Genomic DNA, 12633 nt, shown 5'->3' on the forward strand with positions numbered 1-12633 from the left:
CAGTATAAAGTGACAGGACCTGCAGTGAGTGCTGCTTGATCCTGGGAATCTCCTCTCCTGCAGAAGATGTTTGCAGACATGTTGAACTCTGTTCATATTTTCTGGCCTTGACAGGGAGAAGCAGGGGATACTGCTTCCAAAGAGATTGTCATTCCTGTATTTCTTGGCAATATTTTAGGCTAGTGTAACTGCTCTGGACCTGTCTTCAAAACTTCTTCTTCTACTGTAACCATTTCCACAAATGCCCTTCATTCAGTATCTCATGTCTCTCCACCTCCAAACATGGCTCACCTTACGTATATTTCCCAGAATCTGACAGAAGATGTCAAATTCCTTTATTCAACCTTAAACCTTGTGTTTGACCATCACTGCAAAATCCCAGGTGGCCACACCTTCCAGTCACCACCATTTCCATAGCAATTTGTTCAGTCAGTAATAACCTCGTACAGCAACAAACAGCTACGTGAGAGGCCATTGCAATACCTACCTGGCACCACTGTCCTACACGTGATGCTCAGTGGAGACGAATCTGCTAACCACAATGAATGCAGTTCTTTTGCTCATAAACTGGGATTAGTGTCAGTTGGTCAATAACACTTTATTTATCAATTCATTGTTTGTCACTTTAAACCTCAGCTTTTACCCACAGTTGACACTAAGCAATGCTTGAGGGGGGAGAGTTGTCCCCTGCTTGGTATCATTTTGTTACCTACCACTGGGCACGATGGAGCCTGGACCCTTTTGACATATTAACTATCTTTAATCATACCAAGGTGCCATAGCTGGGTTATCAATGTCCTCTTTATGATTTAGTTTGACCATGAAGTTAAAAATATTGTTACTGCAGAATGCAGCAGTTAGTACTCACCTAGACCATGCAAAAAAATAATACTTGGTATATAGATCTTAATACTGTAACACAATTTATAATAAAAGCTTTCCTTAAAATAAACTAGGTCTTTAAAAATACTGTAGGGAATATTCACATGATTAGCTGCCATTTGAAGCCAGTATGATTTCTTGTATGAAATAAAGTAAGTGCATTTACCCAAGGCATCATACAGGGATACATAACTGCAGGACATTGAAAAATCAGCTGTGTTAGCATCAAGGTGGAACCTTCATTTCCTCTTCTGATTCTGTCTCTTTATTTTCTCTTTTTGAGAAAGCATTTCCCATTTAAATTAATAAAATTGTTAATACAATTTATGCTACCATGAAGTATGGTTGGAATAAGTACCTCAGGGAAAAGATAATCATAGGGTTTGTGGTCTAGAATGGTTTCCTCTCATAAAAATATTAACATCTTGTACACATTCCCAGCCTGCTTCTGAGAGGTGTTGAGTGAACCTGCCAATGCAATAGCAAAGGGGTTTTAAGTAAGGCAGAATCAGATTTAGAAATCTCCCACCTTAGGTGGGCCAGACCTATCCCTTTGACTGCTATTGTCATCTTCAGGAAACTCAGAGTTTACATAAGTAAACATTCTCACTTTTTTTCCTGTATTTGAACATTTATCCATATCATAGAACCATGGAATTACCTGGGTTGGAAGGAACCTTAAAGATCATCTACTTCCAACCCCCCACCTTGTGCAGGAACACCTTTCACTAGATCAGGTTGCTCAAAGCTCCACTCATCCTGATTTTGAATACTTGCAGGGATGGGACATCTACAACATCTCTGGCCAACCTGTTCCAGTATCTCATCACCCTCACAGTAAATAATTTCTTCCTAATGCCTAATCTAAATCTACTTTCTTCCACTCTGAAACCATTTGCCCTTGTCCTGTCACTACACAGTCTCGTAAATAGGTAAATATTATCACTTGAACTAAGGTTTTCAAGCTTGTTTCTAATGTTATTTATTGAACTTGTTAAGGAATATATCATCCTAAAAGAGAGGCAAAGCCTTATTCTGTCAAATCTGCAGCTTAACACAAATCTAACACCTCTACTGTGTGTAGAATTTTTATGCAATGGTTATGGTCCCTTCCCCTTGTCCATCATAGGAGCAAACATCAGGCTGGCCAATGTTAATTCCAGCTAATTACACTCTACTGGGGCAAATGGAGTGCAGACAATAATGCTGAGGTGAGAGCCAGCTCTCCAGGTTTCAATACTCTGCACACAATTACTCTGCAAGTCATTTTAGCAAGATGCTCCTAAATTTTCAGCCCAATGTGGGAGGTGGTTGCCCTATCCAGAGCTGCTGGCAGGACGTTTGCAAAGACCTCGCAAAAGTTGCACCAGCAACACAGCAATGGCCTGTTGTAGCTGCTCTTGAGCTTCCCTTTATCAAGCCCCTGTCAGCCCTCCTGATGGTGTCTCTCAGGTCTCAGGATTGAGGAAAAGCTACAGCTCGTACCACAGTTGAGGTCAAAGATTAAACCCTTCGGATAACCACACTCCTCTGTGATAGCTCTCACAGACGGTCCTACTCCTGCCCAGTGACCTGACCTTTCCTGGCACACCGTGGTACACTGGATGCTAAAGTTTGTGGAAATCATGGCTTGTAGTATGTTTTGTTTCTCCAAACTGTAGAGGGGGTAGACCATGCAACCCATTTTTCTGCCAGTATTTCCCATTATCAGACTACATACATGGGTCATGGGGAGAAAAGGGAAAAAAAAAAGAATCTCAGAAGCAAACTTCTGAACCAAATTCTTCTGTTGCCAGCCAGGTCTTCTAAACTCTCTCCCTCACTCTTCATTAGACTAAAGCAGAGAGAACACTCCCTTATCCATGCCAAACCAACATCTGACTATTAGTTAATTAACCTTTGTATTCATAATATTCTAGGAAATTGTAGAAGAGAATGTGTGGGAGAACAGAGGATAATTTGAAAGAAAAAATTTATATAGGTAAAATAAATGTGACAGAGAGTGATACACCATGCAGTAAGGCAAGAATAGAGAAAAAGAATTGAATTAGATACAGGATATAGTCAAGAATGTTTTTTAACCCAGAGAGGGATATTGAAGAATGGAGACCCTACTTTTCAGTAGAATGTTAGAAACTTGTAGCGAGAATACAAGCAAAAGCCCACATCTTTCTTAAACTTCTAGAGAATTTCATAGAGGTAGCTTTTAAATATAACAGCAGTGATTTGGACCTTTGACAATAAACTAGTTTTGAGCCCAGCTAATCTGAAAGCAAAATTTAAAACTCATCCCAACCATTCTCAGAAACTGTTAAAAAATACCAATCCACCTGCTCACTTTGATCCTCTTGTCCAGAATCTGGTTCATCAAGCCAAAGGATAGCAAAAGAACAGAGACATGAACTCTGTAGCTAGTGTTTTTAGAGGTAAGTCTCTGAGACTGACAAAATATAGCTGAGCATCCTTGCAAAGACAAGGGAACTATTTTAAATCACAGCAGAGCAGTAATTTTCCAACTTTGCACCTTCTGCTGTTGTTGGTTTGGCTGCTTCTCTGAATTGTTCTCTGGGAATTAAGACTACTGTCCTGAACATTGTTACCAGGCCTGCTTACAGAAACTTTCTCTGCTGTAAAGTATTTGTGTGTAGAGTAGTTTACTAGGAGTTCAAAAATGTTTTGGGTAGGCATTATTTGGCACAAAGAGCTGACTGGCTGCCTTTTAAAAGGAAGAGAGGGGAGGAAAGGTCCATAAAATTTGGAGGATGTTGGCTAGACTGGGTATTACCAAGAAGCAGTTAATTTCAAATTTCAGTTGAGTAGACTTCATCAAATTAGCTGGTTTTTAACAGAACTGTTTATCTGCCTTCATACATAACATGTTATCTAGTGGTTCCCAAATAAGTGTCTCAAGGCACCCAGTAGAGCCACTAGTGGACCTGTAATAGATCACTCTCAATGGAAACACCAAAAAATAATTCTTAGTTCCTATTATAAATACTGACCCTTGATAAGCATAAAGCACTAATTACTAAAAGATGATTTATTTTTTCCTGGGAGTAATGGAATTCATCATTCCACAGAATTGTGTTCCAGGGAAAAAAAAAAAATCAAACAAACACTTAACAACAGAAAAATAACACATCACACTAAATCTTGATTCAAATAATCTGAAGTCATTAAAACTAGCTTTTTTTTGCTCCCCCCTCCAAAAAAAAAAAAAAGTTCCTTGTTTGACTGAAAAAGCAGTTACTTTTAAGAAACACTAAATTATTTTCTAAAAAAATCCCAATAAAATTTACAGATTAAGAGAGTAGAGCCAAAATGACGTTTTATACTGGAAACCTCAGATCATTAACTCCTTCTAAATTCCACTGCCAAAAGGGCAAGTGAGTAATAAAAAATTAAAATCTTGTCATTTAACCTTTCATCTAGTATGGGTACTTACATGCTTTGTTTTAAATGGGGGAAAGTACACAATAGAACAGAATTCAACATCTCCCATTTCCATTTTATCATAGTGTACTTGATGATACCATACTTTGCCGGTAAACATAGAATACTCAGTTGTCAAGAAAATAAAATAGATGTGACCATTTAAATGTACTGAAACACAATATAAATTAATTAAGTGAATTATGTGTATAATACATCTTCAAACTGTAATCTCACCTAAAAATTGCCATCATACACATAAAAGCAAGAAATCAAGAAAGAATGGCATGATGAAAAGGTTTTATTGGTTTGGTGTTAAATTGTAGTACTGTCATGAGAAACAGGCAACTTATGCAGACTGCTTCAAATGAGTTCTAATTAAGACAGCACACTGTAGAAATATAAGCAAGACATAAACTATATAAACCTAATAGGAAAAAAACACCATCACAGGATATTTCATTTTATATCCTTCCACTTATAATGATATCTGTGCAGATAACACGTAGAACTGATATAGAGAAGCAATGAGCTAAAAATATTAGCAAAACTTTTAAGAAGGCCTTTGTTAATTGACAAATCTGTTATAACTGCAAAGCTCTTATAGAATGAGAAAAATGTCTCACTCTCCTGGAAGCAAAAAAGCTCCAGTGCATGCAGAGTCCTGTTTGCGCTTCTGAAAAAACTCTGGCTTAGAACCTAGCAACAATCTAGATTTTCATATTTTCTATTCTGGACCTCCATGAACAGCAGTTTGTGCTAAAGCTAGAAAGTCTACAAGCACCACAGAATATTCCTGACCTTTGCCCAGCAGACTTTTCTCTCTTGGTCGTTTGCACGGATACACTTATATCACGACTTTGTAACGGAAATCTCATCTCTTAAAATTCTCACATGCCTTCAGGGTATTTCAGTGAACCATGGTAAATAAATCAGAGCAGAAATGGAGGATGCTTCTCAGAGTTTTTGTAAGTCTGCATCTTCAAAAGTGTTTTATCACTGTAAATGCTTGAACAAAGCTGGCTAGTAGGGGATTTAATCAGTGACTCCCAGTTTTTCAACGTATATCAGACCACTAACAAACTCCAGTCATTCTTGTAGGTCACCTGACACCCATATCATACTCTGCTTGATAACACTATATAATTTCTTTCTGTGGAGCAGGTGAGGAACACCTCCAACCTCAAAACGATTTTTGGAGAACCACAGAGGAGGCAGCAGAGTATCACTAATATTACCAAACATACTTATTTTATTATATGTAAGGACAACCACAACCACGATCACCTATAATTAGAAACAGTTTCAGAACCTTTTTGTATTGGAATAAGAGATACTTGCAATAAATTCAAAAAATGCTGCATTTACCTCTTCAGGTTGGCAGTATCAACTGGCAGCTATCAAAACCTATCATTATAAAATATATTCGTTCTTTTTGACTTTCTTAATACACAAAAAGCCAACCAACCAAAAAAAAATATTTCACAGTGACTATTTCCAGTTCTGCAGGAAGATTAAACAAGTTTAAAAGATCAATATGCAATAATAATACCACTGACTAAAATTAAGAAAGCCAAACAGCCCCTATTCCATGAACCCATAACTTTCCAAAGCATTGATATTTGTAAAATTTTAATAAAATGCTATGAGACAAATTTTTCTCTCTGTGTTTTCCTCCCCAAGATAACGTCTAACCATGTATTTTGGGCAGCATTGCAGAAGAGGAGACCGTAGTGTGAAGCAAATGGAGGAAATGACCACTGGTGGAAGTGTGTATGCTTTGACTTGGTGGAAAAACAAGCAGCAGCAGTTGAAAAGCTGTTTCTGAAAACACACAAAAAATAGATTGAATTAATCTCACTTTTCTTTTTTCTGTTACATGGACATCCTCCCTACTAACCAGGAGCCTCCTCATTAAACTCACTTCTTATGTGTCTTTGTACCAAAAGCCAGTTGCAATCTGTCCAGAACTTGCATCTGTCCAATAAAACCTATGAGCAGTGCTGCATATTTTTGCACGCCATCTACTGGTACATTTTGCTGGAACTATGACATCTATCTTTCAAAAAAAAAAATTTAAAAAAAAAAAAGAAATTTGTCATGAAAGGCATACTTGAGCAATTTCAACCTTTCATGGAGTTCAAGCTTTTGCAGCCAAGCTGAAGCAGTTCTTGCCTGCAGCAAGCTGAATTTTTGCTGCTTAGATTATCAAATTTTATGTGCTTAAGCAACTAGTCATCAGGTGCACAAGCAACAGCTTCCCTTCCAAACCCCTGCACCTGCCTCTACAAGGAGTTACTGCCTCCATCCCTGCACATCTCTGTGATGCTCATCCATCGATGCAGAGCCTCATCCCCAACATGTCAGCAACAAACTTTATTCTCACAGGTATCCTCTCCCCACATTTCCACAGTCCTTTACCGAGGATTTGTGAGCAACCTCGGCCCCCTACACAAACCACCCACACACATACAGAATGACAGAGGCTTTTTAAAGCCTTTTGAATAGTTATTTGATCTCTCTGAGCTATAAGACTTCACAATAATTTCAGGCCCTTTCCTTAGCTTCTTAATGCTGCCAGCTCTCCCACTTCCATGAACCAGTGTTTCATAAAGACCCAGCTGCTGCAATCAAGATATCTGCAAGGGAAGCTCAAATCTTGTTTTTAAAGTAAATTTCCAGCCTTTGCAGATGAAAAGTCTGAAAGTACCAGGGCCCTCAGGCTCAAAAGCAGGCAAACAAGCCCTAAATGTATTATTAAAATAATAATCAAAGCTTTGGAAAGAATGACTCATTAGTTTTGAATTCTTTAGATACATCATACTTATTTTTGGTGAACACTTCACCACTCAGATTCCAGCTCAAAAAAGAAAAAAAAAAAAAAAAGGGCTATAAAACAGCTTTCAACCAGCTAACAGCTTCAGCCCTTTGCTCCCTGCCACTCCTCCCAGCAGGCCTTCAGCTTATCAGCAATTGATATCGTAGGTCCCAAACTCCTGGTCTACAAGGAGCTGAGACCTTCCAGCAGGTATGTTGTCATCAGCCTGCTCTTAAATGGAACTGCATGTCACAGGCCTTTGAAATAAATGCCTTTATTAAAGCATGGGACAAAATCTCCACAAAGGTACAATGTTGCTGTGTAGAACAGGAGGGAAAATTTTCAATGTGAGTAAGAGTGAAGGTGCATTGAGGTGTGTGCCTCGCGTTTTGTTGTACCCCACACAGCTCTGAATATCCTGTGCTCTTAGTTAATTAAAAGTGCATTTACACCCAACAAAGCATGATATACCTCTGACACAGTTTTAAATGATTATTCTGTGTCTATCTTTGCCAAAAACACCTTCAGCCACTACAATTTTTAGGGTGGATAAATAAATAAGTACCTTAGGAGGTAAATCATATATTCTTTTTCCCTATATTTAAATATAGCACACTTTCTAATGAATGAAAATAACCTTGGTATTCAATATCAAGGAGAAGACTTACTAAAATAAACACACAGATGTTTACACACATCTAATTTGCAGATTGAAGACCCAGCATATGTGTATGCAAGATCTTTCCTTCATCAGTCTACAGTGAAACGTGTGAAAACAAATGTAAAAGGTGTAGCTATTCAAGGGTTTGTCAGACAGATTTTTATATCTGTACTAGACTAAAATTCGGCTTTTCCTTGTTGGATTTTCAGGACTTCATTTTATAAAACCTTGGTCTATATATCTCAAAATGTAACAGAGCCTACCCAGAAAGAAGTTGGCTGGAAAGTCTTCAGCAAGTAGAATGGATACAACTCACATATGAGTAAAGCAGTCTTCACTGGATCAAAGATAATTTACAACAAAAGCTTCCAAATTCTCTTAGATACCTGGAACAGTTACTGTAAAGTAAGTAATTTCTAACCCAGGATGTACTGTAGAGATGGGAGAATATTTTAAAATTCCTTCTACCTTAAAATATCAGTGTAAGGAAATATGAAACTATTTTAAAACCACAAATGTTGTATGAACACACAGATTGTCTTGTGTTTTCTGAGTACTTTACAGTAGCTCTCTCAAGCTTCTTTTATCTCTTAAACCCTTCTCCAGCTCCATATTGGCCTTTCAGCCTAGCATATATGTCCCATGGACAAAGTGCTGGTGTCCTCTCCTTCTGATCTTCATCACCTTAAGACACACTTTTGCCTGCAATCCATACTCTGTGCTTTGCCTCCTTGCAAGACTCACACGCCTTACATATCCCCAGTGGCTTGTGTTTGTCTCTCTTGGCTGAAGCGACAAACTCATACATGCAAAAATGTTGGCATGTTTTTAAAGCGCTGTGTAAAGATGGTGCTCTATACTAAAGATAGATTTGAGTATCCTGCCTCAGTCCAAGCGCTATCTCATTCTTCCAATAGTTCCATTCAATTCTGTGGGCCAAATTTTGTCATTCCCTTTGTCATGTAGAGTAGGATCTCAGTCTTTGAATAGTCCCACTGATTTAAATGGGACTTATTCACACAATCAGCCATTAGTAAGAATGGAAAGAGGAGTTGACATTATATAGTAACATTTCTAATATATGTCTTCTGATGGCACAGAACAACCTGCTAATGATGAAACCTTTGCAAAAAGGTAACTGTCTTTGCCTTTTTTTTTTTTTTTTGACAAACTAGAAAAATCCTCACTTCTGTGAATGATATTCCTTTTAGAGAATATTATCCAAAGTATATCACAGTGATGCAATGAAAGCTCAGAATAAAGCAGACCTGTGAATCTGTTGTTACATTACAGTAAGCAGAAATTATACATTATCTAAAAGAAGAAATGAGTTGTCTATAGCTGTTTAACACCAACAGTCCATCCGTTCATAAAACAAAGCCATGACAAAAAAGAACACAAATAAATAAATATAGACCTAGCTCACCAAAACCACATACAGGTATAAATAAAATGCAGCAGGTTAAAAATGCATATATATATATTTCACACAACATTTTAAGGTAATCATACATTAACATCATTAGATTTCAGTAGACAGAAGCATGAAGCCCCTGAGCATCCTGAAGACTAAGAAACGCAGGGCAAGGCTTCCAAACATGTAGGAATTTAATGTTTGAAATGGTCATATATGCTGAATTAATGCATTCTCTGTGTTGCAGACCCAACCGAAGTTCTAAAATAAAAGAGCTCCTTTAAACAAGCTCCGGTGAAAGAAACAGATCTGTTAAAAATAACATTGCAGGTGCCACAATATTATTGTGTATATATTGCTGCTGTATTTTTAATAGTCACTCATTCCTTTGGAGAGCAACTTGTAAAAGAATTATTCATTCTTTCTGTGCATACATTTTGAGAATAATTCACTGTACTTTTCCAAATTATTTTCAAAGTGTACACACACAGGATAGGATACAAAACTTTTCCCAGGCTACATTTGAAAGCTTGTCAGCACTCAGAGCTAAGGCCTTTAATCCCAGGCTTTAAATAATTTAGGTAACACTTGATTACTCCATTGCTGGAACGTCAAGCTCTGCAAAACCTGAGTAACACAATATTTGAGGGGAAAAGAGAGAATACTCTACTATAAACACTCAAGTAAAATACATTTCCTGCAAATAAAATGTGAACTGCAGCCTGATGTTTGCAATGCAAACTGTGGTAAAGCACCACTGAGGCTGCCCTCCAAATAACACTTTATTCCAGTTTCCACTAACAAAACCCTTTAGTGAGGAGTTCTTTGGTACACTACTTGCAGCTTGCATGGTACAACATATGATATTCAGAGGGCTTATGGAAGAGCTTTTCCATATGTTCATAATATTTAATTATATATCCTAGCTAAAATGAGCACAGCGACTTCAGAACAAAAAAAGCCCACCCCCCGCAACGCGACACAACACACGCATATGATTTAGTCAGGAAAAAAAAAAAAGTTTTTACCTTTTTTGTGGACTACATTTTTTCTTGAGAGAACAATTTCATTTTCTCAGGTAATCCACGGGGGATTCAATATTTGCTGTCTCTATACATTTGCTAAATAAATACAAAAAAATCCAGTATAAATATCTTTGTTCTCTTAGGTACATCTTTACCTGTACTGTTAACAAAGTCTTAACTACTTCAATTCTTCAGTTGTGTTCTCCACTCACAAAAGAGTTCAAACCAACAAAGAAAACTTCTCTGTACAAAGTTTTTTATATAATTTTCATGGGAGTAGGAGATATGCACATCATCATGTGGGCTGTATGACAATCTATGCATATTATTTTACATAGAAGCACTAGATTACTTAAGAATATTTAAACAACATAAAATTTTATCAGAAGGCAACAAAGAAGAATTAAAAAACAAACAAACACCTCCCCCTGAGAATTAAATTATCACTTATTAGGTCCTTTAAGATCCATTTTCAGTGCTGCCTTTGAATTCTTTCTTGCACAGAGGAATACAAAGGTTTTCTCTTATATCCATTAGTTCCTTTTCCCTCCAAAGCACACCGTTTAGCCCTGTGCAATATATATTGCTAGAAAATCAAGATCAACAACAACAAGCCCCCAGTTGCACTCAGCAGTCAATAAATGGCACATTTGACTCTCTCTCATACTATTTTGTACCAAGTTCTCACACAACTTCTGCCCTGACACCTCATCCATCAGCTCTTAAAGCACAAGAGCAGCACCCCACAAGCAAACCTCTTCTCTCCTACGCCATCTCCAGAGTTGAGGCCCAGATGAGAAACACCCTTATCTTCCAATACAGCAAGGATACACCTCTAAAATCAGACCTTGGCAATTTGGCCTAAAGCTATCCTTACTTGCAAAACAAAGTCTCCATCATCTTCAGAGCAAGAAGGAAAGAGAGTGAGAGGGAAAACGGGGGTGGGGGGTAGGGGGGAAAGTCCAGTCCTCTCTGACCTGATTGGAAACTTTGTTGTGGCAAAAAGAAAAAAAAGAATCTCTTTGGCCAGTTGAGAAAGTGCCTATGGTTGCTCTTGTATTGGGAGGGTCTGTTCAGGGTTTCTCAATCTTCTTTTCTCTCTCTCTCCCCCCTCTCTTTCTCCCCTTCTCTTGTTTCAAAAGGGGCCTCTGGTCAGCGCTGATTAATAAGTGTTTTTTGTTGTGAAGTGTTGAATAATAGAAGATGGCCAGTGACCCAGGAAAGACTAAACCTTGTGCTACTTTATTGTGGCAAGCTGAGAAAGGGGCTTTAGGACAGAGACCCCAAGCACTGACCCGCACACATCCTGTGGATTCCCTATTCATTCTCACAGCCTTCCAGTCGCCCAGAGCTCCCATTGTTTGCCAAGCAACAATGGAGATTTTGCACAGAAAGTAAAGCTCTCTTCGGATTCCTCCCTGATGTTTTGCATTTGGGGAAACAGCCATTCTTAACAGGTTTTCTTTTCCCCCTATACTGAATTTCATGAAAACTCTTAGGATTTGGGCTTATTCTCATTACTCAAGCCTTTCTCTACAAATCTAAGAAAACAAACATTTTCTCTTAATAATACTTTTTTTAAATTATTTTTAATTACATAAAACATTTTTCCTGGGGTACTGCTTCCCTAACGATTTAGGGGGGAAAGTGAAGTTTCTTTTCTTCTATTTCTTAGTATATCAGTATATTTTAAAGCACACTACATATCACTGTAATTCCTAAAAATAGCAGTATTCAAGCACACTCTTTTTTGAGTGAAAGCCAACTGGAGAGTGCTGCTTCTTAAAAAAAAAAAAAAAAAAAAAAAAAAGGCAGAAAATTGAAACCTCTTAGTTTATTTCTGTCCTGATTAGGTAAGCCTAGCTTTTATGTCCTCAAAGGCTGGCCCTTTCCCCACACTCCAGAGTTCATCCACAGCCATCAAGGAGGGCAAATGCTACTCCATAGACTTGCTCTGATTTACCTGTAGGGTCCAAACCACATTTCTCATTCCAACCTAGGCATTTATTTGTAGTCTAACCATGTGGATAAAAACTCTTGCAGCTGTCGAGCCTTTGGGTAGAAGAACAGTTAGATGGATCAAAGGCCTCAGGATCTCAGAATTTTGTCTAATTGCTTTCTCTGGCCTGTTATAAACAGATTTTTATTCCTCTATGGAATCCACTTACACATGTCACCAAGTGGCTAGGAGGTTTTGGTGTTTGGTTGTGCCTTGCATTTGCAGGTTTTGTGTCTTCTTGTGAATTTACTAGGCATTAAAAAAACAAAAACAAAAACCCCAAACCAAAAAACAACAGCACGCACAACCAACCAAGAGCAGGAGGAGGTTGCAATCAATAGGACAAATTCCTGTTAAATTGCTAAGAATGGGATTTCTTCTCCCTCAGTTATTTGAATTTAT

The sequence above is a fragment of the Empidonax traillii genome, unplaced genomic scaffold (genome assembly GCF_003031625.1).
Source record: "Empidonax traillii isolate 1590-97213 ecotype Southwest subspecies unplaced genomic scaffold, ASM303162v1 scaffold425:size1421777, whole genome shotgun sequence".
NCBI classification, from domain to species: domain Eukaryota; kingdom Metazoa; phylum Chordata; class Aves; order Passeriformes; family Tyrannidae; genus Empidonax; species Empidonax traillii.